The sequence below is a fragment of the Hakea prostrata genome, chromosome 8, assembly GCF_041222555.1.
Source record: "Hakea prostrata isolate BN-2017 chromosome 8, UWA_Hpros_2, whole genome shotgun sequence".
Classification (NCBI taxonomy): Eukaryota; Viridiplantae; Streptophyta; class Magnoliopsida; order Proteales; family Proteaceae; genus Hakea; species Hakea prostrata.
Genome location: NC_142607.1, coordinates 34918201 through 34945927, shown reverse-complemented (window position 1 = coordinate 34945927; position 27727 = coordinate 34918201). Strand labels below are relative to the sequence as shown.

General features: G+C 36.0%; 2 long non-coding RNA genes across 4 annotated transcripts; both read right to left on the bottom strand.

Moving 5' to 3' along the window:
• Positions 1 to 1903: 1903 nt before the first annotated feature.
• Positions 1904 to 6181, bottom strand: LOC149007654 (uncharacterized). Of its 2 annotated transcripts, none has more exons than XR_016175296.1 (6): positions 5924 to 6181; positions 5392 to 5540; positions 5255 to 5292; positions 4329 to 4754; positions 3244 to 3361; positions 1904 to 2166 (listed from the first exon to the last, which is right to left on the bottom strand). It is a non-coding gene; the product is annotated as an uncharacterized LOC149007654 (long non-coding RNA). The 2 variants fall into 2 exon arrangements; XR_016175297.1 differs by having other exon boundaries at positions 4329 to 4738.
• A 452-nt stretch (positions 6182 to 6633) lies between these two features.
• On the bottom strand, positions 6634 to 14888 carry LOC149007653 (uncharacterized). Of its 2 annotated transcripts, none has more exons than XR_016175220.1 (5): positions 14679 to 14888; positions 10988 to 11064; positions 7116 to 7354; positions 6808 to 7017; positions 6634 to 6725 (listed from the first exon to the last, which is right to left on the bottom strand). It is a non-coding gene; the product is annotated as an uncharacterized LOC149007653 (long non-coding RNA). The 2 variants fall into 2 exon arrangements; XR_016175221.1 differs by having other exon boundaries at positions 6808 to 6903.
• Positions 14889 to 27727: the final 12839 nt, after the last annotated feature.

Below are 27727 nucleotides of genomic sequence, written 5' to 3'. Positions count from 1 at the left end.
GATTAGATTGTCTTATGTGTAATAGTTTAGCCGAAAACTAGCCTTTCCCTAGAGGGACCCTTTTCCAAACTTTTCCGGCCATTCTTCAGACCTGCCAACAAAAGCAAGAAGTGTTTGATTAAAGTTGAAGTTGAAGGTCATCCAATTAAAATTTTATAGTCAAATCACAATGAGTGTTGTTTACATGCACTGAACCAAACACAAAGAATTTCAAAGAAAAAGAAGCTAAGACATTGATTCTTGAAATCATTACCTAAGCCTAAGAAGACCCTACAATTCCAGACAAAAGATATGAGAGACAGTTCCTACTAAGTTTCAAAGTCAATGGTATGAGAACTACCCTACCATGACATCCACATTGCTCTGCAATTGAGGATCTCATACGTACAGTACCTCATTGCTTGTCCCTTTTCTATGTCTGGACATGGCTGCTACTCTTTTCTTTCTTTTACAACTCTTCGAAACCAATTTTGGGTTCTTCCACTGCCTTTTCCACAATATATTACTGCAACACAGCAGTTGACAACTGATCTTTCTTTAAACTTCTGTTGAGTGGATTTCCATGCGGATAAATCAGTCTGAAGACTCCATTGTTGAGAACAACTACCCTATGATGCTCTATGCTTGACCATGGGTTTCCACTACACCATGGCTTTTATAGTCTAATAATTCATGAATGTGGATTTAGATAATGGGAATGCAAGAATTATGACATCTTTTTTTTTTTCTTTTTCTTCCCTATGTTGGATACTTGGGAGTGGGGTGCTATGATTAATCCTAGTTCAATGAGATTTCCATGGATCTTGAAGTCCTTCGCAGGATATTCTTTTCATAAATGGTATCTTCTCAGTTTCTCAACATTGATCAAGAAACAACTCCCTTCCCCCCCCCCCCCCCCCCCCCCCCCCCCTCCCCAAAAAATAATAATAATGAAATACAAAATAATCTGTCACCCATAACTCTACCTTAACAATTATTCTTGAAACATCTCAGACCTATTTCATCCTAGTATCAGAAATAATAAAACATTATTTTCCAGGTGATCTTCAAACATCTCAAACCCATTTCATGTTCTCATAAGGGTTTTGAAGGGCTCTGTTAATAATTTGCAATTAAAGATAGATATGATGATGATGAGTAATTTAAGAACCTTGGGCCACCTAGCTAGTGAATTCCTAATTACATTTGGTTTGGCTCAATGATCAGCTTCGAGCTTCCAATTATTGTGTTTTCTACATGTAAAGTTCCATGTGTATGAAGTTTGATGATGATATTGTCACTACAAAAAAACTTCATTTTTGGCGACAGTTTGAAACCATAGCCAAAAGTCCCAAAACCGTCACCAAAAAATGAATGGCTATGATTTCTTACCTTTGCCGTTCTTGTCGCCTATACTAGCACGCGAAAAATCGGCAACGGTTTTTTAGGTGCGACTAGAAAAATATTTTTGGCAATGGTTTATATAGAACCGTCGCCAAAAACATGATTTTCAGCGACGGTTGGCGAGAAACCGTCACGCCCAAAATCGAAATTTTTTTGCTTCAGATTTTCTGTAAACCTTTGCCAAAAATCACATTTTTCATACCCTCTGGCTGTAGAAACCGTCACAGAAAATCATGTTTTTGGCAGACAGTTGCTCGTAAAACTGTCACCGAAAACAAATATTTTATTAGGTATTTTGTCGCATTTTTAGCGACGGTACAAAATATAACCGTCGCACTTCTTTTTGTGATAAAAGTCATCATCCTAATCCAAAAAAACATACACCTAAAGTGAAATAAAATTTAGAATTATCAAAATCCTAATATGTATGCACTATTTCAAAATAATATATATATATATATATATATATATAATCAATCATTATATAATACAATGAAAAGTTGTTAAAATTGACCTATAAAGTACATGAAACACCAGTAATTCCAAATGAACAAGGATATATAACATATTACTACAACAAAGGGAGGAAAGAAAAATATTGTATTTTTACAAAACTTGCTTTGAAAATGACTGATGTTTCTTATTATATCAACATATTCCTGTAAAGGCTGATGCCAGTGCTAAGTGCTTCCACAAACTTGGATGCTTGACAAATCAGCTTTCTCATTCACTTCTACATCAACTCAAGTTTCTAGATAAGCAAATTGGATTCATTTTCCATACCTGAAACACACAAGGAAAAATCAGATGATTCCGTATAGAATCATGATCACTACATGTGTTAATATGCATCTAGGCAAATCCATATTCATAAGTTAAGCTCATCACTCTTACTGCAGATCAATCCATATCCTAAGGCAGCCTTTTATTCTCTCCCTACATCAGCATTGGCTTTCTGAGAAGCATATCCTGACATGTTTCTCATACCTAAACATAGGGCAATGCTTTGACCACAAAAAAACATAGAGCACTGCAATACAAAAATGTGTGTTCACAAAAAACATAACCGCTCCATTTACATGAAAACATATGCAAGGGGAAAAACAGTGTCATGCTTTATACTTCTGATTCAGCTCTATTCCACATATATGGGTTTGTGTTTGAAATCCTACTCCTATTAAAGAGACGTGTCTTTCCTCCAGGTCAAAGCTAATCAAGTTGTAGCATGATACACAACCTTAAGTACTGTACTAATGGATATACCAGATGGGGGAAAAAGACTTAGTTTGGACTTGTGGGCAGAAGAACCAGTATAAGAACCTATAATGATTAAATGCAAATGAGACACCAATAATGTACAAATTCTGGGTTATAGATGCTCTTGTTCATGGTTCTGGAACCAGCTTTCTAACCAAATGTAATTGCATCATATTTCACAATAAATGAAGCTAATTACTCTGAAAATAATTCTATTGAAGACATGTGGACCCCTTCATATCTTTTATAGGCACCATAAGCTACCAAATGAACTAATACTATGGTAAAACTAGATGAGAATTTTATTGTGTAGGCTTGAGCAACTTTCCTATTTGAAGCTAGTAAAATCCGCATAGCGGTTTTGCAGTAATAACCTGATCACAAGGGCCTCTTGGTCCTTGGATTCTTGAGTGTTTTAGGGCTAATTAATGTTAGCCTGCCACCACTAATCAGAGGCAGTAAAGGGATTTTCTATGTGTTTAAAACTATTATAAATAAAGAGGCCTATGATGGAAGAAATTAACGAATATTCCCCAATATTGAACTAGATATGCCAGAAATTTGTAACCGACAATTTCAAACAGAGAAAAGGAAAGAACGTACATCTCCTTCATCAAGCCTTACAGATGCTCTCAATCTTTTTGCTGAATTGACGGCTTTCCGAAACACAGGACACCCAGCACGCTCAACAACAGTTTGAATGTCCTCATTAAACAATGATCTGTTACAGAAAGCATTGAGGGTTCAATAACTAATAACACATACATACTTTTCAGAAATCTCAGCCATTCATGCTCTTTTTCTGAGTATGACTCGTTATATATTTATTGTGCCTATTTGTAGCAAACTGTCCAAGTGCTGGAAAATTTATTCAAGTCTCTGAGAAGTCGTGAAACACAGCAGGTATATGAGCCCAAACATGTCTGGAGATACAAAGAACATAGTAACTGTATAGAACCTCAGGAACAAGTTTAAAAATTACAGTACGAAGTAATAACGCAAGAGAAAAGATCTCTACTCAGAATTTACAATCAATAGCAGAATTTAAAAACGATAGTAAGAACTGTTATCTAATCTGAGTAATGTAAGGAAACTCTCTTTTTTTTATGGATGTTTGACCTGGAAAAAGCAAAGAACTAAGGCCCAAGACCTGGTATCTATGTAACTCATTTAGCCCCTTTATTCTAGTATCAAATTGAGTTCCAACTCCTTTTCTTTTTAAGTCTATCATAATCAACTAATTGAATCCTCATAATTTTCCCCACCCACCTATTATTCTTCTTAATATCTTTGACAGTATTTGTTCCCATCCATATGTTTCCTGAGCTTGGAATACTCATCAAACCAAATATTGGAAAATAGTGTAGGTTCATGTTCCTTACCTATTGTTGTTTATACATTTCATTGTCGTCTTGTAATGTAGAAGGATTAACTGGCTAAGTACCACGAGGATCATAAGAAACTACAAAACAGTTGAAGCAAACCCAATGGAAAGATCATCTGGATTTTTTGCTTAAAGTTACACGTTCAAGTAAAGTAAATAAGAGAGCCACAGAACCAAGTAAATACTCAAGTTGACAGCTTAAACAGGAAAAGCACTACATATATTCCCTAGTCAAGTAGAGGATGGAATTAGTTCGGAAAAACAGAAAATAGTAAAACCATACTTGAAATGTCGAACCACTCACCCGCAATGCTGAGACAAGCGTTCTTCAAGATATTCAAGTCTTTGGAGTAGGTACCCGCAATAGGAGAATCCCCACCCAAATTAGCAGAAGCAATGTTGCCACCCTCGCCTTCACCGTCCCTGGCAGGAGAAGAGACCACCACCTCATCGAAATATCCTTTACTCTTCAACCGACCAAGGAAGGTGGTCCACTCAGGCCAGGGGTGAGAATCGAGAGGTCCAGTGCTGTCAACTGAATTATCTAGGGCAGAAGAAGAAGAGCTATAGCAATGCAAGTATGGCCTTGACAAAGGTGAACCTTTGACGAACTGGCTAGGAAACAAAGCGGGAGGGCAGTGAAAAAGGAGTGTTGAGGAGGGTATGAGAGACAGAGCATGCTGTTGCTGTGTGAGGAGGGTACACAATGTCTTTCTGTCATCAAAGCATCCTGTCATCATGAGTGAAATGTTGCTGATAACAGAGTACAAATTTTAATCTTTATAGAAACCCAATGACTCAACCACCACAAAATGCAACTGAATTTAATTGATCCCAAGACAAAATTGATTAAAACCTAAGAACCAAAAAAAGCCACATAGTGCCAGCATGCCACAAAATATCTTTTAATGGAAGTTTACATTGTTCTAGTGATTCATCAAAACTGATGACAATTAAACTTACTCTGTTCCTAGTTCCCTAATCAGCTTAATTTTACTATCTTTCAAGTTCATTTGATAATATTCTTCTAAAATTTTGCTTTTCTTAATATCCATATCCTTTCTACCATGCATGAACCGGTCAATAATATAACAGGAAATATTTTATTCTTGACAAATAAGTTTATAGGCAAAGAGTGTCAACCCACTCTGATCTGTTGAACAGAAAGCAAAATTCTAATTTCTCATATTTGCTTAGCAAAATGGGTGAAAAGAACTGAAAAATACGCACCTTCAAGACACCTGCAGCCCAAGGAGCAGTTTGGCACACTGTGTTTCAGATAACATAAAGTATATCAGTCATACAAGGAACATAAGATATAGTAAAAGCACTGGATAGAAAAGGAAAGTAACATAAACTCCTTATACCTATCGAGAAACTGCAAGAGAATAAATGAGGATCACTTTCAGCATCTCTTGCAATCTTCTGGCTAGAGTACTCAGATTTACCTCCGAGCAAACCCCAAAATTGTTCAGATTAGGAGCCTTCTTTTTGAGGGTTTTGTCTGTACGTTTGGCTGCAAACAATTCAAAGCATATTGGTATTGGACGACAATGAGGTGGATTAGGAGTCAAGGACATGATGAACAGTGTGTTCAATATGGACTTATGCAGTGATCATATGAAGCATTAAGAACAATCATTTTAAACTACAGAACAGAAAACAGATAATTCAAAAGTTTCAGTAGAAATGTTTAGGGGTTAGGGGTTTGGGGTGAAAAGAAATGTAAACAGCTGTAATTCAAAAATATCATCCATCATAGAATCCATGAAATCCATAAATTAAGATTCATTACAGATTGAAGATATTAAAAATGACAATTATAATTTAAGACAACCATCAAGAAATTGTGATGAAAAAATTGTTTTATAGTGTTTATGGTTTAAATCGATAATATACCTATGGCTCAATAGAATCTGGAGGTTGTGTAGACTGTGTAGATTGTGTGGACTGTATTGACCTGAAATAATGTCCCATTACTCGTAGCTCAGATTGTATTGTGTTTATGGTTTCTCCTTGCTCTGCTACTTTGTGCTTCCATTGAGATATCTCCTCTCCTAGTTTCGACACAATATCTTTCAAATTCTTATTTTCCGATCTTAAGTCTTCAAATTGAGATGCATTACGTTCCTCACGCATAACCTCTTTGCCCCACAATTTTTTAGCATTACTCCAGCACCCCACAATCGCGCTTTTCCGCGAGTATAGGATTTAGCAACTTCTTAGCAGCAATTTCAAAGATTTCTTTCCGCACCTCAATGCTTTGTTGGTTTTCTTCACTTTGCTGACTCAATTCATCTTGAACTTTCTCCTGCAAGTTATATAAAACAATAACAATGAGTGATGGGAGTTTTAAGAGAAAGATTTTATCACCACTATTGGATACATAAGTTAAAATGCAAACCATAAGCTTCTCCGATGCGAGATCAACATATCTTCCGGTTTTCTTTGACTTATGTGTGATGTCAAGCATGTCAATGCGAGTAGGAGATAAACGTTCGGATGCTCTTTTTTTAAAAAAAAATATAAGTCAAATATAAATAAATATGAATTTATGAAAAATAAATGATTAATATTAAACAACTATAAATTTAAAACATATACACATACCTTCCTTTCACGTATCACTGCAAAAGTTGTATTCCCCATCGTATGACGCATAATTTGCTAACTTGTTATTAGAATTCTTCAAGTAGATTTCCTATATTTAAATTTTATGAGATTAAAACAAGTAAAGAACTTCTAAAATTAACATTCAATACAATGAAAAATAGAATTCTTACTTGATGTTTTTCATCACCCCACATCTTGAACATTATTTATTTCCCAATCTTCCTTAGGCATAAGTTGTAAATCAATGCTTGTCCAACGCTTTGAATCTATTTCATAACAAGTATAATAGTCGGTTATCAATTGTGACTTGTAATCTCTCCAACGACTACAGAGCTTTTCAAGAATCCAACTCTTACTAGATTATCTATATCAAATTTTTGCTGCAATAATATGGCATCAATACAAAAAGCTAATTAGGATAAGTATATTATTATGCACATAACCCATACAAAATAATAGTTTTCTATAAAAAGAATACCTTTACTCTAGCATATGCATCTTCTTTGTATGGTTCTGGTACTAACCGCCAACTGGGGTATATGAGAGGTAACAAAGAAGTATTTCTAGATATTAGACTAATCCATGTAGATAACTTCTTTGTAAGTTCACTGCAAGCTTGGCCAAATGGATTAACATCAAGATGGATTTACTCCCCATCTGACATATTTAGAATGTCAGGAGCCAATGTTCTTCCCCTTCTGCGTTTACCTATAACAACTGTAAAAGTTAAAACACAAGAAAGGAATTAATATATGATTAAAACACATATATACATGTTTGATATGAAATTTAAATAGTAATGATATAATTGACAAACCTGGACCGCTAAAGTCACTTTGCTCTTGACTCATTTTTCAACCTTTATAGCTTATTGTTTGTTTATAGAGAGCCGAAGGCAGAGAGCGTGAGTGAGAGGCACACAAAGAGAGCGATCGGGAAATGAAAGCGGGAGAATGAAAAGATTGGGAGCGCTGGGGTATTCTATTGGATATTCGGCGACGCTTCTAAATAAAGAGTCGCCGAAAATATTGTATTTGGCGACGGTTGCTAAGAACTGTCGCTGAAAATGTTATTCGGCGACAATTTCCAATAGAGTCGCCGAAAATATTGTATTTGGCAACGGCTTCTTGACAGCCATCGCCGGAAATTTTATATTTGGCGACAGTCTTCAATAAAGCGTCGCCGAACATACTTTATTTGGCGACGGTGGCCCACAAACCGTCGCCGAAAATATTATAATCGATGCACCAAGTGTTTATAACGCTTTATTATAAACCATCGCCGAAAACATTATTTGGCAATGATTTTTTGTAACCCGTTGAGGAAAATGACTATATGACGATGGTTACAAACATGGGTGTCGCCAAAAATAGCTTCTTTTAATAATAGTTATTTGGCGACGGTTTGGTGTGAACCATCGCTGAACATTCTTTATTTTCCGACGGTTTAAGCACAACCGTCGGGGAATATTATATTCGGCAACGGTTATGGAAAAACCATCGGCAAAAAGGCATATATGGCGACGCTTACAAAAAGAAGTGTCGCCAAAAATGTGTTTGTTTGTAGTTTGTTTTGGTAAATGAAACAAAGTATGATTCTCTTAACAAGTTGGAAGTTAAGGAGATCAAGCTTAAAACCAAAAGATATTAAGATAAATAGAACAATGAAGTACATGATGTGTGATCTTTATCACTCTAGGACAAATAATGAAATGGTAAAAACTATGGAGACTCTACAAAGCAATTATTTTACAAACAGAACATTTTTGGCTAACTTTACAAAAAAAAAAAAAAGCCAAATATCTAAGACAATTTTATTGTCTTGCCAACTAGCAAGTTGAAATGCAAATAGGTAGACTGACTAAGAATGGAAATTATCATTTTTCTTTTGACAAAGTAGCCATGACAGGAAACATCAGTTGAACCGAAACAGAGATGGTGTGGTTCAGTTACAAAGACAAAGCACCGTCTAAATAACACAATTACTTCATGACTATTGATATATTCATCTGGACAATTGCGCATATCAGTGTCTGCATTTAGATGGATTCTTAATTATTTTTTCCTTGTTCATATGATTCAGTTTTTCTTTTCCATTTTTCTTTGCTCTAGAAACCAACTAGGCACAGCCTTTAGCAAAAGTGGTATATGCGTGAGGTGAGTTGAGAGAATAGAGAAGAGGAGTTAAGGAGGAGAGAGAAGAAGTGGAGTGGTTATGAGAGAGAAGAAGAAGCCATTAAAAGAGGTTAAGAGAGAGAATGAGAAGCCAAAATCATCCAATTAATGAAGGAAATGGCAGGAATTACCAAGAAGCTGCTTTTGCAAACATGGGTTGGCAACATGGCAACAATGAAACTGGGGTTGCTTGCTGGGAATCTTTTAGCCAGTCCATAAACTTTTTCTTTCTCGGCTATGGTTACTGGTCTTCTCCCTAATATAAAATATGTGGGATAGGACTTCTTTAGATTGATGACCTTCTTGCCAGTGTTTGCAGATCATATATGATTCCATTAAATGCAAGTAAATCAGAATAACTTAAGTCCTAGCAAGTTAAACAATCAAATTCAGAAGATATATCTACCCCTTGAGTTGCTGCCACCGCAAATAGATTTACCCTTATCGAAGTATGAGGAACTGGTGATTTTAGCATTCTTCCATGGTGGTGGAGTGTCATCGTCATCACTTTCTACCGGAATCAGAATTCAAAATCAAATAAGAATTAACTTGAAAAAAATCCTGGCTAGACAATCAAACTTAGAAGATATGTTTAATTAGCTCTTGAGTTTCTGTCTCTGCAAATAAATTTACCGCTAGTAAAGCTAGAGGAACCGGTGAGTAGCATTCTTCCTTGGTGATATAGTGTCATCTTCATCACTTTCTACAGGAATCATAATTCAAAATCAAATAAGAATTAACTTGAAAAAACTCCTGGTTAGACAATCAAATTTAGAAGATATGTTTAATTAGCTCTTAAGTTTCTGTCTCTGCAAATAGATTTACTGCTAGTAGAGCTAAAGGAACTAGTGAGTTTAGCATTCTTCCTTGAAGAAGGAAGTCCCTTTATGGTGTGAGGTGTAAGGAAAGAGGAAAAAAGAAAGAGAAAACTAGAAAGGGTTTTATATTACTTATTTACATTTTATAATGAATTACATTACTACCCTTATTGATTAATCAGGAAATAAATTTATAGTTGTCCTACCAGTACACAAATAGTTAACCATGTAACGAGCAAACCAGAAATAAATGTCTCTCTCCTCAAGACTATCATATCTATTAATGATTCTTCACTTTTCTACCCAAAAAAAATGATTCTTCATTTCTCTAACAAAAGAAGAAAATGATTCTTAGTTATCAGTTATTAAATATTAATACTATCAAAATTGATAGACTCTTAGCGGTAGGTTAAAGAATGTAGATAAATATGAAAATGACCTTCAAACCTTATAATTTATCCCCAACCCCCAACTATAGGAAGTGGCAAATCAATACCCAAGATCATCTTTTGGGTTGATCAAAGTGAGTTATTGTAGTTTACCCCAAAAAAGAAGAGGAAAAAAATGAGTTATTGTATGTTTTGGCCTACTGTATTGTCTTTCTTTCTTTTTGGGTCTATTGTATTGTCATCAAAACCAGTATCATCCTACAATATCAACAGAATATCGTCCGTATCAATAGAATGTATGAACCCCCCCCCCCTTTCAATATAGCCTATATGAATCCTCTAATGTCCTACCTAATGCTTGCTAATGCTGATCCAAAGCATAATGCATTACCTCTGGTGTCACAGTCCTCTCTGGATCGACATCCTCAAGTCCCTCCATATGCTCCACAACTTCCTCCATGTGAGCGACCACGTCTCCAATAACCTCCTTCAGATTGATTTTGCTTCAGTCCGCATTTAATGCGCAGGACGGTCCTATGACCGTTGGATGGTCAAAACGTGTTCAATCTCGACCACTCATTGCTTTTAAACCAAGAATGGAGAAATGGGGAAATTGATGAAGAGGAGGTGAGGAGGAGGATGTGGAGGTTCAGGAGATCGATGATAGTGACAAGGAAGAATGAATCTGATTTGTCGAAACCAAACAATCTTCTTAATGAGATCGTGATTCTTGAGGATTACATTTTGAGAATCATCAAAACCACCTAGGTGTATAATATCGTTTATTATACCCTTTATTTATATGAAGGAGTTTTTTATATGGTACACATATGATGGGACTAATCTAAACCTTTTTATAATACAAGAGAGCATAGTATCTTCATGAATATGTATGGCTTGATATACAACTATCATAAAAAAATCATAAACAATCATATTGAGAAAATTTAAGAATACAAAGGAACTTACCATAACAAATTTGCCGAGACTACCCACTCCAAATGAACTCATTCTTGAGCACCAATTAGAATAAGCTTGATTGTTTTCTGCAGTAATAAAATGAGTGTTAACTACATTAAATGAATGGATCACAACAGAACTCAAGCTTGAATGTCTTCCACTTGGTGGCATTCTTATGGTTCAATTTCTTCGTGGTTTACTAGATCCACAAGAAAAACCCCAAAGTGAAACCAACTCACAGAGAAACAAAAAATGAGAGGAACCAAAGCTTGCTATCAAGAAAACCACCCAAAGACAAAGAGTAAAATGAAAACACTTGTATCAAACTAATCCTTGAAAAAAAGAAGAAAAAAAAAGAGGATGAGGTGGAATTGTTTATTAATATCATTTTTTAAGTTTGCTCTAAAACTTATATGTTTATGAATGAACATTTAACATATCCCTTCCCCATGATATGAAGCACAGTTCACGCAAAACTAAGAAGCCCATTTCACACAATGGAGAGAGAAAATGCAGTCTTAGTAAATTCTTCATAAGTTTTTACCAAGATGAAACTAAAAAATTGATAGCACGCTAATGGAAAAGACTTGTACTGTTTGATTATCAAAATTACACAATTTAGAGAAGTAATAATGCTGAACAATGAGCTCCAAATGGACCACATCTCTTAAGATGGAAAATTAGATTAGGTCAAAAATAAACAGAGAATTACAGGCTAGGATGCCCAGGATTTAGGCTCTTTTTTTATATCGATCTTCATTCTCATTTTTGTCCATTTAAAAGAAACTGACACTGAAAATCATTTTGTACCAAAATTTGAAAAGTGTCTTAGTAAGTATTGTCCAAAACTTGATTGTGGAATGAAAAATAAGTTTAATAATTGAATATGTTATATAGGTGAAGAGATTCACCATTCATTTATCCTTCCCAGGTAACCCAAAACGTTAACAGGGTTGTACATGAACAAGAGCTTCTTCATAAATTCCAAATGGCTAACAGTATCAGAACCCAAACCCTAGTTTTGTAGAAGAACTCCTTTGTTTTTTGAAAATGTAGAATCGAGCCACCAATATTAGAGATGAGAAGCCAGGGTCAAATCAGCTTGGATGTCATCTGATTTAGATTTCAGTCTCCAAATGTATGGAAACCAGTAACCATCTGAGCACATTTCTTCTACGCTCTTATCAGTTATCACAATTCTGAGTTGGGAAAGAATGACGTCTGGTTTTCGCTGAAGAGTTGCAGAGAAAAGCTAACAGGACAATGGAGAAAATAAAAGTGGGGTGTTTTTGGATGTGAGAGAATTGGAAGTGAAGAGAGGAAGATGAGAAGCTAGAATCAAGATCAACTTCCTGCTCCTCTAATTGGATTCAGTCTCCAGAGAAACAGAAAGAAGCAACAATCAATGAGCATTTCTTTTACAAGACTATCACAGTTCTGTGCTTTAGGAAGGATTCAAGTTCGGTTTTCACTCTAAAGACTTGGTAGAGAAGAATTAAATGGGCAATGACAAATATAAAAATGGGGGGCTTTGGGATGTGAGAGCATTGGGTGAAGGGGAAAATGAATTTAAGGGGGACTTGCTTCAACTATGCTTCACTCAAAAAGAAAAAGGAAAGTTACTTAATTACCTTAGCTTGGGGTATATGTCCATTAGAGGTCACACATAAATTATCAAAATGAACTTTTGTCCATAATCCATAAATAGACTTGTGGTTCTTTCCCATTCTTTTAAATGAAAATAAATTTCAGAATTAATATCAAATACGCATAAAAATGAGAATGAAAAATTTTACCTAAAAAGCCCTGATTAATTAATAAGAAACTACGGAACTTCTACCAGCGGCATAGTAATACTAAATCATCATCTCAACCAAGGTATTCTCATTTAAGAAATATCTATTAATCCATAGCCCATAAGAATCTGAACTCTCTTCATCAGCATTACCCATTAGATTTATTAACATCTTAGCATAAAGGGTATTAATAGAAACAGAAAATTTACACTATACTCCATGATGTTAATCACGAGACAAGCTTTGAGATAAAAATCCAACACCCCTGGTCAACAACTGCCATTCCCAAACCCCTTTCCTTCTCTACCAAGAAACTGCTTTGAACCAAATGAGCAATAACAGCGCTGAACAATCACAATTATTTAACCCAAAAAAAAGGATTGTCCGACTGTACCACTCTCCAAGTTGAAGACACCCAAGTCATAGCAAGCCTTCCATCCATATAATATTCCAAAAACAGTGGGGAGGAATATTCATCCCCAAAATATATGTGGTTTCTCTAATAGAAGCAATCAACTGCTGAAAGAGAGAAACCAATACTTTAATTTTACCAATAAATAACATTTGATCACCAAGTCCTCCACCTTAATCCAACATCGACCTTGTAGAACTAACTTAAATATCTTGCACTTTTCAATTACACGGACTTCCAAACCATCAACCACCCCCATTTTAATAGACATTAAGAACTCTCCAAGACACTCCACCAAATAAACAGACTTCAATAGAATATTCACTAGAGCCATCTATATACGAGGAACATCTTCGTCTTCTTCTAAAGGAGGAAAGTTACACCTTGTCACTATTGGATGAGGGACCAACTCAACTAATTTAAGATTACACTATAAAGTAATGACATATAATTTTCCTCAGATGGTCCATGCCCCACCTCTTGGTCTACAAAATGTTAACATATGCCTAAAAGAAATTGCTATCATTGCCCCCAACAATACAACATTTTTATCATCCAAATTAGAGTTGTTCTTGGCAGCAAAAGCAGCTTCCCAAGGCAACAACATAGCTTGCGAATACAGTTTGGGCTCTTTTTGTGTGCACCATACATTAAATTCTCACATAGAGAAAGAAGAGTAGCTTGAGGTGGAATTTCCTCATAAATGGGTTCCAAAGAAAATAGCATCTCCTTTTATTACCCACCATTATCAACCGCATTGAAAACTATCCTAATTATTTATTGCAATTATACAAACAAAGACATCAATTAACAGAATATTTGCAATTAAAAAGTGATACGGTACTACAGGACCTAAATTATCAAGTTCTCCCAGAGCATTGAAAATTCATCCAGAGTTGCTCCACCAACTAGAACACTTAGAAGAGCTCTCGTGTAAATCACTTTCATTCCCCTCATCAGGCCATCTGTAGCATTCATGGCTACAGCCAAGGTTTAAAGTATCTCATGATAGCATGTGGTATCTTGTCGATACGTATCCATATTTGACCCCACCGATACGATACATATCCGATACATACCGATACATACGACATTGGTTACACTAATATACATTAATCAGAGCGATACAATACTTGATACAGGATAATACGTCTCTTAAAATCATTTGACCGACACAATACGCCATACCTATACTTTAAAACTTGGCTTCGATTATTTCCTAATAATTGTTGTACCTCACAAGTCACATAAATTTGCTGGTCGACATCATCTTGACCATTGACTACAAAGCATTGCAAATATTAGGCATCTTACCCGGAGGAAAGGTTACATCCAGTACTGGGCCGATCATTTGAGCGATACGCCCCAGGTTTTTTTCTTCAAGTGTGGAAACTCCAGGACCAGAGGTGGTAGGTTGATTCTCATAATAAATAAACCCTAAAACAAAAGAAAAAGGAGGGGGGGGGGAATGAGTAGTAGGAAGAAGCAGTACCTGGAGACGTCGATCTCTCCCGCCTGGTCGTCTTGCTTCTAAATAGGATTCCATCAGATTGTTCGTCTGATTCACACTCTGCTTTGCTTCCAGATAAAAAGGAACGATTTAAATATGCAAAAGTAACTACGGTTCCTACCTTCCAAAATCCAACCATAGAAATCGGAGTGAGAGAGTGAGAGCGTGAGAGCGACGAAAAGGAGGGAGCGAAAGAAGACGTATAAAAGCACTGAAACCCTAGAAAAAAATTTTTATTATTATTATTTTTTTGGTAAATAACCCTATATCTGATTCATGGATTTTTTCATTTAACTTTTTCTTCTCTTTCAACCTCCCTTGTTTAAAATCCGATCAGTGGTCCGATGGTAAGTGTTTTTTGGGTTTAAGAATTGGATTCACAAATGTTGGGAAAAGAAAGAAAAAACAGTCTGTTGGTTGATTTGAAGTTTATTTATCAGGGGATTAACTTTGTAACTCTAAAAAGTTTTCTAATCGAAATGACATAATTACAAAACTGTCCTTATTTTCATACTTTGGAATCTTTGGATTATAAGGGCATCCGCTTAGGTGCGAAAAAAAATCTATATTACCCCTGAAAAAACGAGGACACGTGTTTTCTCTTTTATTTTCCTTTGGATGGAGGGCATGTCGACCAGTAAAGGTTGAAGTAAAATTTAAATAATATAATATTTTTTATTTAATTTTATATGAACCTTTGGATATGATTCACGGACATTTGTTATCCATCCAGAGGGAAATTGATAGTCCATTTCTACAAATAAATAGACTTAATAAAATTCCTAAAATTATCAAGGGTTGGAAATCAGTTCAGCATATAGAATTCAATTTGTCTTCACAACTTGGTCTTTTGCATGAAATAATCACGCATTACACAGTAAAAAAGCATGAGATAGTAGATAAAGACGTGAATACATGGTGAAACTAAAGCATGCCATTTGATCCCTACATAAAGAGTTTAGCTTCTCCTAGGTGTTACATGGTTTTGTGGTTTAAACCTGTAAAATGAAAGAAAGAACAATCCCTAGCCTTTCTCATAGAGTATGTTATACTCACTTATTAGATCACTCGAAACGTGATAAAGTTGTTTATTTGTTTTATTAACATATATAAGAGATAAAATAAAACTGTTTACTTCTTTTTATTAACATAAGTGAACTGGAAAAACTTCCAAAACAATAACAAAAAATAGGTTAAAATAAGAGAGAGAAAGCAAAGACTATGGAAAAAGGCTACTACTGAGAATCATACCCTAAAATATAGAACATGTCTCTTATGCAGGGATGAGAGATGTCCATAAGTCTACTAATGAAGCCATTAACCTGAAGAAACAAGATATCCAAGTTTTGGAGCTTCATGAGTTCTGGTGGAATCTCACCTAATAAACCATAGTTTGCCATATCTACTTGAACCAAATTGAAAAGGTTACCAATATTCAGCAGAATACTGCCATCATAGCTATTATAGTTCCCAATATAAAGTTGTTGAAGCTTCATCAAGTATATTGAGAAATTAGGGTTTTGGGTTACTACAATAAAGAAATTGCGGATTTAGGGTTTATGGTAGGAAACTTGGATTGAGTATGAAAGGCACTATGAAGTCAATGGTGGGTGGTTTTCAACGTTAATGGGTGTCGGGCAATGGGGGAGACATGGAAAACGAATTCAGGAGAATTGAGTGAACCATGTAATTTTCTTGTAAATTAAAAAAAAAAAAATAAGTGAGGTTTGGTAAAAATACAAACTTATATTTCCTTTCATACAGTGGGAAAAAGGGTCATCCCAATTTTAAAGTTAACAGAAAAATAATTGTGGGTAACTTGATATTTTGCCAAAAAGCAAATGTGGGCAGTTTAAAAGGCTTCCTCAGTCAAGAATTTTCATTTTTAAACTTTTTAAGTTTAAAAAGTTTTCTAATTATATTACGCCCCTCCAAGAAACTCTTTTATTTCTTTTATTTATTTATTTTTTATGTAAACTCTTTTATTTCTTTTATTTATTTATTTATTTATTTTTTATGTAAACTCCGTAGATACATTAATTCACATAATATGGCCAACTTTTCCTCATAAACAAACATGATTTTTGGTTCTAAAGTTGGCCGTAGGCGTTGTTCTGCCCTTGTCTCTAGCAACCCATCCGTTTATTCCATCTCCTGCACCCTCGTCTTGGTCTACCAAATCCTTTGGTTCAACATACTCCTATGCATCATTCTATTCATTTATGAGAGACTTAGTTTTGCAATTACATATACTATTGATGGGAAAGAGATTAGAAGGTGAATAAGAGCTCAACCAACTACAATAGTGTTACATTAAAATTTGAGAGATTGGAGAAGTACAAAAGGAGGGAGCAAATGGATGAGTCCTTGGAGACTGCTAGGGTATAAGGCGATGGGATGTTGTGGGCTCCTTAGAGCTTCATGGTGTTGGATATGGCCATGAGAGAGTGATGACGAGGTGGAGGAAGAAGGGCGAAGCCAAGACCGAGCGTAGGTGTTGGAAATAGTGGAGGGCCTCTTTGAATTTTTGGTTGTTCATCGTCACCAGTGAGGAAGGAGAGGTATTACCTAGGATTAAGGCTAGGTTTTTTCCCAAATCATGAAACAAGGTTATGCAAATGAATTAGATAAGTCGAGGGAGTCAACATGTAAACTTGAAAAAACAATAATAGCAGGAAATGACTTTTACAAGTTTACCCTTATCTTTAACCAGTTGGATATTTCAATTCTTGATGTTGATCATTCTATGGTGCAGAAGATATCCGCACATGTCCATCTTTAACAAATTACGTATAGAACATCTACCATTAAAAAACATAAATGTGTTTTATTATACTTATGTGAGTGTGGGGGATGGGATGATATGCAGTTGGGTGAAGAGGATTTGCACAATGCACTCTCCCTTTTGCCTATGCAACGTTGGGGGAGTTGCATTGAGGAGGTAGTAGGAGAGGATTCTTATCCCCAAGGGTTATAACACCACCATGCTTTTCCACAGTTAGGATCCATCTCAATTAAGTACACACTCCAAAGTGTGAATCATCTACCTGTCAAGGTAGAGGTCTATGCTTCCTTCACACCTTTCCACCATATATTGGGAGATAAATGTTTAGGGAGTCTGTTGAAATCACATATTTAATTCATTTTATCAACATCCAGAGGTGGATTTTATACGAGAGGGGAGGGTTTAGGGGGTCAATTGGGGCCCCATTTGATTCATTTTATCAGCGGTCAGAGGTGGATTTTATACGTAATATGTTGTGAAGAAGTATGAGAGGATCATAGACATCTATACCCAGACAATAGAGGATTGAAACTCCACACTCCATTACAAGTGTGAGTGTATGACTGTACGGGCAAGTTGGGTGAAGACTTGGATCAAGCAACCCACCAATAAAATAAATCCAATTTGCCTGACACACAATCTCAGGACACGTGTAGATATGTAGAAATGAGAAGGAAATAATTAAGAAAAAGACAGCGTGGCGAAGAAAGTATTTGAAGTTTTGAATCACTCAAATTAGTCCCTCGTCGTTCGCCATGGATTCCTTCTACTTTGCGTCTTCTTCGCTACGAATTTCAACCATTGTTCCTCATAGAAACGGCTTACAAGTTCAGAAGTAGAGAGACACCAAGCCAGTCGATAATCATAACAACATTTCATTGAGGAGCAGCAGGAGCTACTACATCTTCAGTTCGCTTTTTCCATTGCAGCAATGACTGCACCTCAACTGTTCCAAGAAGCCATTCCCGGCGTTTCCGCGTCAGGGTATGTTTGGTACCGATCATTTATTCCGTTAGACTTTCTGATTTTCAGTCTAGTCGTTATGCTTATTCAATGGAATTTAGTTGGTCGATTTGGGTGTCACAGTGAGAGAGAAGAGAGCCAAATCTATAGCACTCAATGTGGTGCATTTTCCGCTGGGGACTTTTGGGTCGAAGCAAACTTTCTGATGGAATTAAAGTCTGGTTTAGTTGCTTTTATCTATTTATGGCCTCTGGCCTTGAATTGGATGGTTATCAGTAGGAGTGCAGGAAACGAAGTTTTGTCTCAGAATATATATATATATATATATATATATATATATTTTTTTTTTTTAATTTTAAGAGTTTATATATAGGGAAGGGGGAATATTACTAATATAGGTGCCGCCTGATGGGTGTGAACCCAGGACCTCCCGTGGGAGGTTGGGCTTTTTAACCGTTCTACTAATCCACCATTTACAGTTTTGGCTCAGAATATTGAAAACAGTTTGTTAAACAATTTGTTGAACAAACTTGGTTTTTAGAACTAGATGATTGTAACAAAATTAGAAGTAGATAAAAAGGTCATAGTTGAGAAGTTTGAGTCAGTAAAAAGCTCCTGTAAAAGACGATATTTGAAACAAACTTTCTTAATTTCTATGCATAACTGAGCCGCTACCCACTGTTCATAAATTATTCCTCCCAAAACTTGGTATAAATTTTCTTTTGCCTATTTTGTTTTCTATTTTATCTTGTATATGGTCTCCAACATAGGTTAATGTTTTCTAAAAGTAGTTCTCAAGTCTCTATGGGCTATAAAGGGACCTACCGGGTTAATGGAGGGATGTATGATTTAATACTACTCTCATAATAAGAAAAAATTAGGATAAATATCACTTATCTCCCATCTTAGTTGGATAAATAGCACTTACACCCCCTCTTACTTGGATAATATCATTTACTTCCTCTCTTACCTAACAAATATATCAAACACCTCCCCTTTGTTAACATTCTCGGTTAAATTTAGCTTTACCGTTAAATATTTTTCTAAACAGAAATATCACTTAGGGTTTAAACTAAAAAAATATTTAACAATAAAATTAAATTTAACAGAGAAAATTAATAGAAGGGAGGTGTTTCATATATTTGCTAGGTAAGAAGGAGGTAAGTAATATTATCCAAATAAGAGGGGATGTAAGTGCTATTTGTCCAGCTAAGAGGGGGTAAGTGATATTTACCCAAAAAACTATGATCAGCTTTTTTTCTCTAATGAATATGATAAGATTTTGAAGGAAAAAAAAAAAAAAAAAAAAAAAACAAATTTCATATCATTTTAGAATTTTTGTTCTTAACAAAATAAAAGGTAAAATGCATGCATTCTCAAAACTTTACCATAATTACATGCAACCCCCAAAAAAAATAAAAAAAGTGCATGCATCTCTTCAGAAGGTTCTGAATTTCAAAAAGACTTAAATGGTTAGAAAGCAACATCGGTATTGAAATATAATTCTAAAATGACCATTCTACCCTCCAAAAGGATATTAACTTAACCCTTTCATTTCCTTCAATTTTCTTCTATATCCATCATTTTCATTGGGTTTTACAAGTTGGTTCCATTCATTTTGATAATTTTGCTCTCATTAGGAGCTCAATAATCCTATGTTTTCCCTCAAGATCTTTTAGAGCTTCAGTACTGGATATTGATCAACAGTGGCAGACTCATTGCCAACAGAAAGGTTATAAGTTAGGAAAATAAATTATTCAACCTACAAGTTTTAATCTAAAAGTTTTCTTTTTTATTTTCTTTGGGGTCGAAAACTACGTTGCATTTCATTATTCATAAAAAGAAGGCTGAAACCGCCTAGCAATACAAATAACAGGATTAGACACAAACACAAGTAGCGACACCTAACAAACAAGTGAAAGTCTAAAGCAGGAACAACCCACGGCAAGAAAATCAGTCATACGATTATCAATCCTGCGGCAGTGACAGAATTGCATAGAAGGAAAAACTGAACAAAGAGAGAGCACATGGTCAATAATCCTTGATGTAGCTCAATCCATTGCAACCTCTAACCCATTCAACTGAGTTATAATCGATGAATAATCCAAGTAGATGGTTATTCTCTGCAAGTTTAACGCTTTAGCCATGTAGATCCCATCACGACATGCTTGTGCCTTTATAGCTGCTGCCATATAAAAAATAAGAACCATATTTGCACTTGATTACCACAAAATTTCCTCCAAGTTCCCATAACAAAACTGCACGACCACCATCGGCGTCAACGCCTTCTATGCACCATCTGTATAAATCACTAAATGCTTTGATTGGTTCGAGATAATGCGGGCTAGACACTCCAGGGAGGGATCACGTAGTATTTTTGGACTAGGGTTGAATAAAATCATTTGGAAAAGAATGGATAAACAAAAGAGCATTGATAGTATTTCATCAACTATTAGTTTTAGCTTATCGTAGTGCAGGGGAAAATAATCATTTACTCTTCTTAAATTAACAAAAGTAATTAATATTTAATTAAACAAGTTTATGCGTTTTGGTCAACAAAAGTGCATTTCTAACCTTTGGACTGCATTTTTTTTTCACTAAATAATAACTATCCTTTTAAAAAATAAGTTTATCTGAGCATCAATGATTTTTTTGTTCACAAAGCTTTAATTCTAATAGTCTATGAACAAAGGTGAAACATTTAATTTTAAAATTTCAATGGGCAAAAAATGAAATTACACTATATTTCAGGGAAAGTACATAATTATTTATTTATTTATTTACATCCCGATAATTCAGTGTTTTATGTTTTCAATTCTTCAAAGAAGGGAGAAAGCGTCCAATACCTCTTAATTTAGACATTTGCTAAACATGATATTAATGTGCATGTCAAAATAATGATTTATTTTTATCGCTACATAAGCATTTCTAGAACTACTTCTTTGTTCACAACTTTTTGGACGAGATTCTCTATAAATATCTTAATATCATTCCTTCTATACCATATCTCTCAAAAAATTAATAATAAAATAAATAAATTTATTGAGTTATGTAGAATGATATTGAGGCATTAGAGAAAACCAAAAGAAGGTAAGTATAATTAACTATCAATTATTAATTATGTATCCTGGTATTGTCCATTAAGTTAAATTATATTATATTTTTCGATAATTAGTTACCATAGACCACAATTATGATTTAGTTAATTTGAAACCTCTAAACTCAAACCGAATTGAATAATTATTAAATTATCTATACCAAGAGAAGCAAAACCAATTAAACACCTTTTGTAGGGGTTAACATCCTCGGCGGCCCATATTTGGGCGGCCATCTAGCAGCCGTGTTGGATGTGCGCCATGTGTCCATGCAAAAATCGTAACCGTTGTTCTTTTTCAAATGTATTTTTCTATGAACTGTTAAGGTAAAACCTGATTTTAAGCTATTTAGCTAACCATATCCCAAAACCATAGTGGTCGAATTCATTTGCTGGAGTCTTTGTCGACTCTCGCCAGCATCATTTCCAGAATCTACAATGTATAAATCATCACCGCCACTAACATATTAACTTAACAGGAAGTCTCACTTAACAGGAAGTCTCGACAGTATCTCGCACACCAAATCTTATGTGAAAATTGTGATCCTCTGTTGCTCTTGTCTTCCTTGACCCATGGAATGAATGTAGATGACAGATCGAAACCTAGCTATTCAAGAAAAGAAAAAAATGAAAAAAAAAATCTTGAAAATGAAAGAGGTAGACCTATCCTGACCTGCACGACAAAGAAACCTTATTGCCCCTTCATTGGATTGAACCTATTGAAGAATGGGGCTTTGATAATCTCTGAGTTCTCATCTTTGTTTATGGTAATTTTTTCTTTTCTCTACAACTATATCCATCCCATTTTGAATATTTTGTTTTAATCGTCTCTGCTCATGTCGTTAATTTTCTTACATTGCAAGGTCTTCGATTGTGTCTATTTGTGGGTTGTTGTCATAATCAGTAATCGTTGCTGCTGGAGTCTTCGTCCCATCTCGCGGGTAGAGACGAAATCCCTAGATCACTTTGTGAGTTGAGAGTGGGTTTACATGGTTTTGGGATTTGGCTAGCTAAACCGTACTGGTTTAGCTTAAAATCGGGTTTCACACATGGCTCTCATCCAGCACTGTAATTATAACTGTTAGAAAACAAGCATTAAATAATCAAAATAGCAGCTGAACTTGAACAAAGAAAAGAGAGAAGAAGAAGAAGAGAAGAGAGATGAAGAACTAGTAGAAGAGGCTCGTGATTCTTGCTTAAAAGTCTAGAATCACTGAGCCCTTTTATTTATAGCTTCTAATGAATCTAATACAAACTGAGAGAACTAATTGTCCTCTAGAAAAAGGAAACAAAAAATTACAGCTTTAGTAACTTCCTAGCTCCTAAAATATAAAGTTTTGAAAATAGAAACTAACACCAAAATAGAAACAATGCTTTCTAAAAACTCCCAAACTTATGTAGCAAGACTCCTACATCAGAAATAGAAAGTACTGTAGCATCACTAGCATATACTGTTCACGTGAACAGTGTCGTAACAGTGTCGTGAACAGTAAATAGCCCAAGTGCATATACTTCAACACTCCCCCTCAAGCTAGAGTGTACACAAGGAAAACTTCAACTTGCACAATAAGAATAAACTTGAAAAGTAGCACCAATCTTGTATCGTGTAGCAATGGCAGATGTCGATAAACACTAAGAAAACTTTACCCAAGAGATAATCAACACCAACTTGAAAAACTTTAATTCTTCATGTCAATAGAACCATCCAATATTGAGAATAATCGACGATGTTGAAGACGAACAAAGTCCATAAGTATAGCAGGATCAAAGACACTATCCATATAATGCCGGTAGTAGGGAGAAATATCCACAATAAATCTTCAAAATTGTAACTCCAAAGTTCATATAAATGCTTCACAAGAACGCATGTAGTAGGTAGGAAAAATGTATTATTCACATAATGCCGGTAGTAGGGAGAAATATCCACGCTAAATTTTCAAAATTGCAACTCCAATGTCCATATAAATGCACAAGAAGGCAAGTAACAGGTAAAGTATGGGTAGGTAAAAGACAATATGGATTATTGTGGACCAAGTTGGTAAGGTAGTATGGGATACTACGGACCAAGTAGGTAGGTAAAGGACAGTATGAATTACTGTGAACCAAGTAGGTAAGGTAAAAGACAATATGAGTTACTGCGGACCAAGTAGGTAAGGTAAAAGACAGTATGGGTTACTATGGACTGTGGACCAAGTAGGTAAGGTAAAAGACAGTATGGGTTACTGGACCAAGTAGGTAAGGTAGTATGGGTAACTACAGATCAAGTAGGTAGGTAAAAGGGCAATATAGGTAAAGATAGGTAATAATATTGTTGTAGAATGCCATAAGTTGAGGGCAAAGATCTTCATTAATAATATCCATCAACACATCTTGAGTAGATATAGAATAAGGTACCATTCTCCCCCTCACGTGTAGCATTACACGTGGACAATTAATGATGACCAGTGACAAGCATCTTAAAGTATGAGCACAAAAGAAACCCAAGAAGGAAAAGTAGCAGCCATAGAGCAGTGTATTATTCACCAATAAAGCTGATCAAGCAGTAGAAAATCGTCTCATAGGACAAAGTCTTGTGCACCAAGGGGGAAAAAGAAATTCTAGACCACCGCTAACCCTTAGGCAGGGCAAATTAGATCAGGAAAAAAAATATATTGAACCAGCTTGGAATATCAAAATTGCAGTAGTCATTGCAGCAATCCACTCGGAAGGAGTGCAATAACGATTCTTTGCAGAGGCAGATAATATCGAGATCTCGGACCATAGCAGCAAACTCACGCTAGATTTGAAACTCTAACAGATCTCGATATGAAGGAAAAATAGTCCTCTAGGTCTTTGTAGAAGTATTAGATAAAAAGAAGGCTAAACTTGATTCTGAAATAAACAACAGAAATAGTAGTAAAGCAAGAAGGTAGCAATAGAATTTTTCAGAAGAGAGATATTCAATGAAACAGGGGTACTAATATACGATTTGCAACTAAACTTATAGCACAAACATTGGAAGACAATACTTAGGTCTTGCAATCCGAATTATGGGCATATCTTTGCAAGAATCAAGAGGAATCCCAAGACATCAGTATAGTGCAGATTGAATTTCAGATTTGCACACAAAAAAAGGGTAGTAGCAGCCTCAGTTGAATCAAATAGGTAGACATATCCCCAGAAAGCTTAGGGCCTTTTTGTAGTATTAATACATAGATACTTGGTGCTTCAAAAGTTAAAGAAGAAAGACAGCCATGCACAATTACTACAGCAAATGTTGGGACTGCCCTAGATAAGAAAAAGGGAAAAAAAAAAGAAGAAGAAAAAAACTGGGCAGCCAAGAGACAGAAAACGGTCCCTAAGTTGATTAAACTTGCTCTGATACCATGTTAGGAAACAAGCATTAAATAATCAAAATAGCAACTGAACTTGAACAAAGAAAAGAGAGAAGAAGAAGAAGAGAAGAGAGATGAAGAACTAGTAGAAGAGGCTCATGATTCTTGCTTAAAAGTCTAGAATCACTGAGCCCTTTTATTTATAGCTTCTAATGAATCTAATACAAAATGAGAGAACTAATTGTCCTCTAGAAAAAAGAAACAAAAAATTACAGCTTTAGTAACTTCCTAGCTCCTAAAATAGAAAGTTTTGAAAATAGAAACTAACACCAAAATAGAAACAATGCTTTCTAAAAACTCCCAAATTTATGTAGCAAGACTCCTACATCAGAAATAGAAAGTACGGTAGCATCACTAGCATATACTGTTCACGTGAACAGTGTCGTGAACAGTAAATAGCCCAAGTGTATATACTTCAACAATAACAACCCCCGTTTTTTAACCCCAGAATCCGTATTGCAGGTCCGAGAACCCAAAGGTCTAGTCGGATTAATTTTGTGGAGTGTCCAGATAGAAGTCCATGATCCATATCCAGAACCCATGGATCTGGATTCTCTTGTTGAAGAACTTGCCTTACTGGGAAGTTGGATCTCTGATAGAAGGCAAATGGTGTTTGGAGATGTCTGGAATGAAGGTAAGACTTCCCCCATGTGTTGTTTAGCACTAGGTTGTGTTTGGGTTTCAACCCCCTGAGCAAAACACCCTTGTATAGCAATATACTTGGGGGCGGTTGCTAGTGGCAGTTGATTAAACCAAGCGACCGCCTTAAGCGACCACCTGGTTCTGCTTGCGGGAAAATGCCCTATTTTGCCCCCTGTCCATTATAAATAGCATCCCTCGCCTATTAACGCATTATTATGTTCGGGATTGCTATTTTGGGCGATTAGGCGGCAGTGGAAACGTGCTGGAAGGTGGGCGAAGTGCTGTTAGTGATCTGGAACCTTTTCCCTTCTATTCTTGGTGATTCTGGTTAAGGAAATGAATCTCCATCTGCTATTCTTTTCTTTTTAATCTTTAATTGATATGAACCCATCCCATTTTGTTAGTGGTTACCCAATTGAATAGTTGTATCTCCCTTTTCAATGTTCTTGATGGGATCCTGTCCAGAAATGAATCCTTGCATTTGTTAATGGATGGATCTAATTAAGGGGAATGATTTGGGTGGTTGATCTGTGTTAATTTTAGGGTTTCTTTTCACCCCTTTGTTTTAGACCTATTAAGATTGAAATTCGGACTAAGATCATCCCAAAATGGATTGAAATCGGATGATCAAAAGTCTAATTTTCGGAGTTGAAAACTGCCTGAAACAGGGGCGGTCGCTTGTGGAGGTCGCTTAACCTAAGCAACCGCCACAAGCAACCGGCTGGTTTTCAGTAACTGTGTAGGTTTGATTTTGGATTTGTTTTGACTCTTGACTCTTATACATTCTTGTAACCCTGTATATAGGTGTCCTCTGTTCCTACTTAAAGTTTTATAATTGTGTTTGGCTTGCAATTTAAAGGACTTCTACTGAATTATAGGTAAGGACATGCATTCTTATTTATATGCAATTACATGTACATGATGATTCAATTGTTCTATTTACTATTCTTTGATCATTTAACTTGATGTAATTGTATAAAGCATGTGAATCTTATTGTACAATTGCTGTTTGTGGTGTTCCTTGATGTACTTCATCTTTTATGATATTGCACAACTGTTCATGGTATGTTAAAGAGTGATGTAGTGTAGTTGTGATGGAAGGGGTATTCCATTGGGATATCTTGGTTGGAGATATCAGAGAGCTGTGGTATGGGACACATGCTCACTGATGCCTCTAGCACTATCATGATTACTGGATGACATACTTAAGAGAGTCTAGAATTGCATGGCTAGGTACCCCACATGCTATTACCCTTTCGGCAAGGGAATTGAAGCTGGGTGACCCGTGACAATGGTGATGTGACTTTGTTTCATCCTACAGTGGTAACCAGTCCGTGCGGAGACTCAGTGGTCCACTGTTGGTCATGCAATGGTAGGGTTGCATATGTTAGGGTTGGGTTCATGGACGTCCAAGGAACGGACCGGGTGTCATGAGGAGTCATGAGAGCATCCGCCCCAACAATATGTGGATGACCATAGGGTTAAGGAGTGGAGTCCAACAGCGGTAGCCAGTCCGTGAGGGTTCTCACTCCTAGGTTGCGAAGGATACTGAACCGAGTTGGTTGGTGCCATAGGGGAAGTATCTGGACTCCATATAGTATGTTACCATTATGACTTGCATTGGATTAGAAACCCCAACATGCACCAGTACTCATTGCCAATGGTCGTGGTGAGAGAGTGTTGACTTAACCCCCAGCCATGGTTCGAGAGCCAGGTGTGGACTTACCCCTTTGCCCAGGATCCCTATAGAGGTAACCAGTCCTTGCCGGATCAGAGTGACTAGACCTACCCAGAAGAGGGCTGGTGTATATCTTAAAGCATGTCAGCTGTTAGAGACTTGCATAGTTAGATCTTAGTAGCATTCATATTTCTGCATACCATCCATATCATTTCATATGTGCATTTGTGGATTGTATTGACATATATATGAGAATTGTTTGTTCCTTACTGAATTCGTCAGAACTCATTCCTTTCATTGTATATATTATATGAGTTGTACAGATGGTGGCACAACATCATAAGTTGGAGATGATTTATATGAAAGAGCCTTCTCGTATGAAGCTGATGGGGCACAGACAGTGGTACATGAACTTGCAGAGCGTGAAGCCTCCTGAAGACGCTTGGTGTGCGCTTTTAGCACCCATTGATGGCCGACGGAGGCAGATTGCTACGA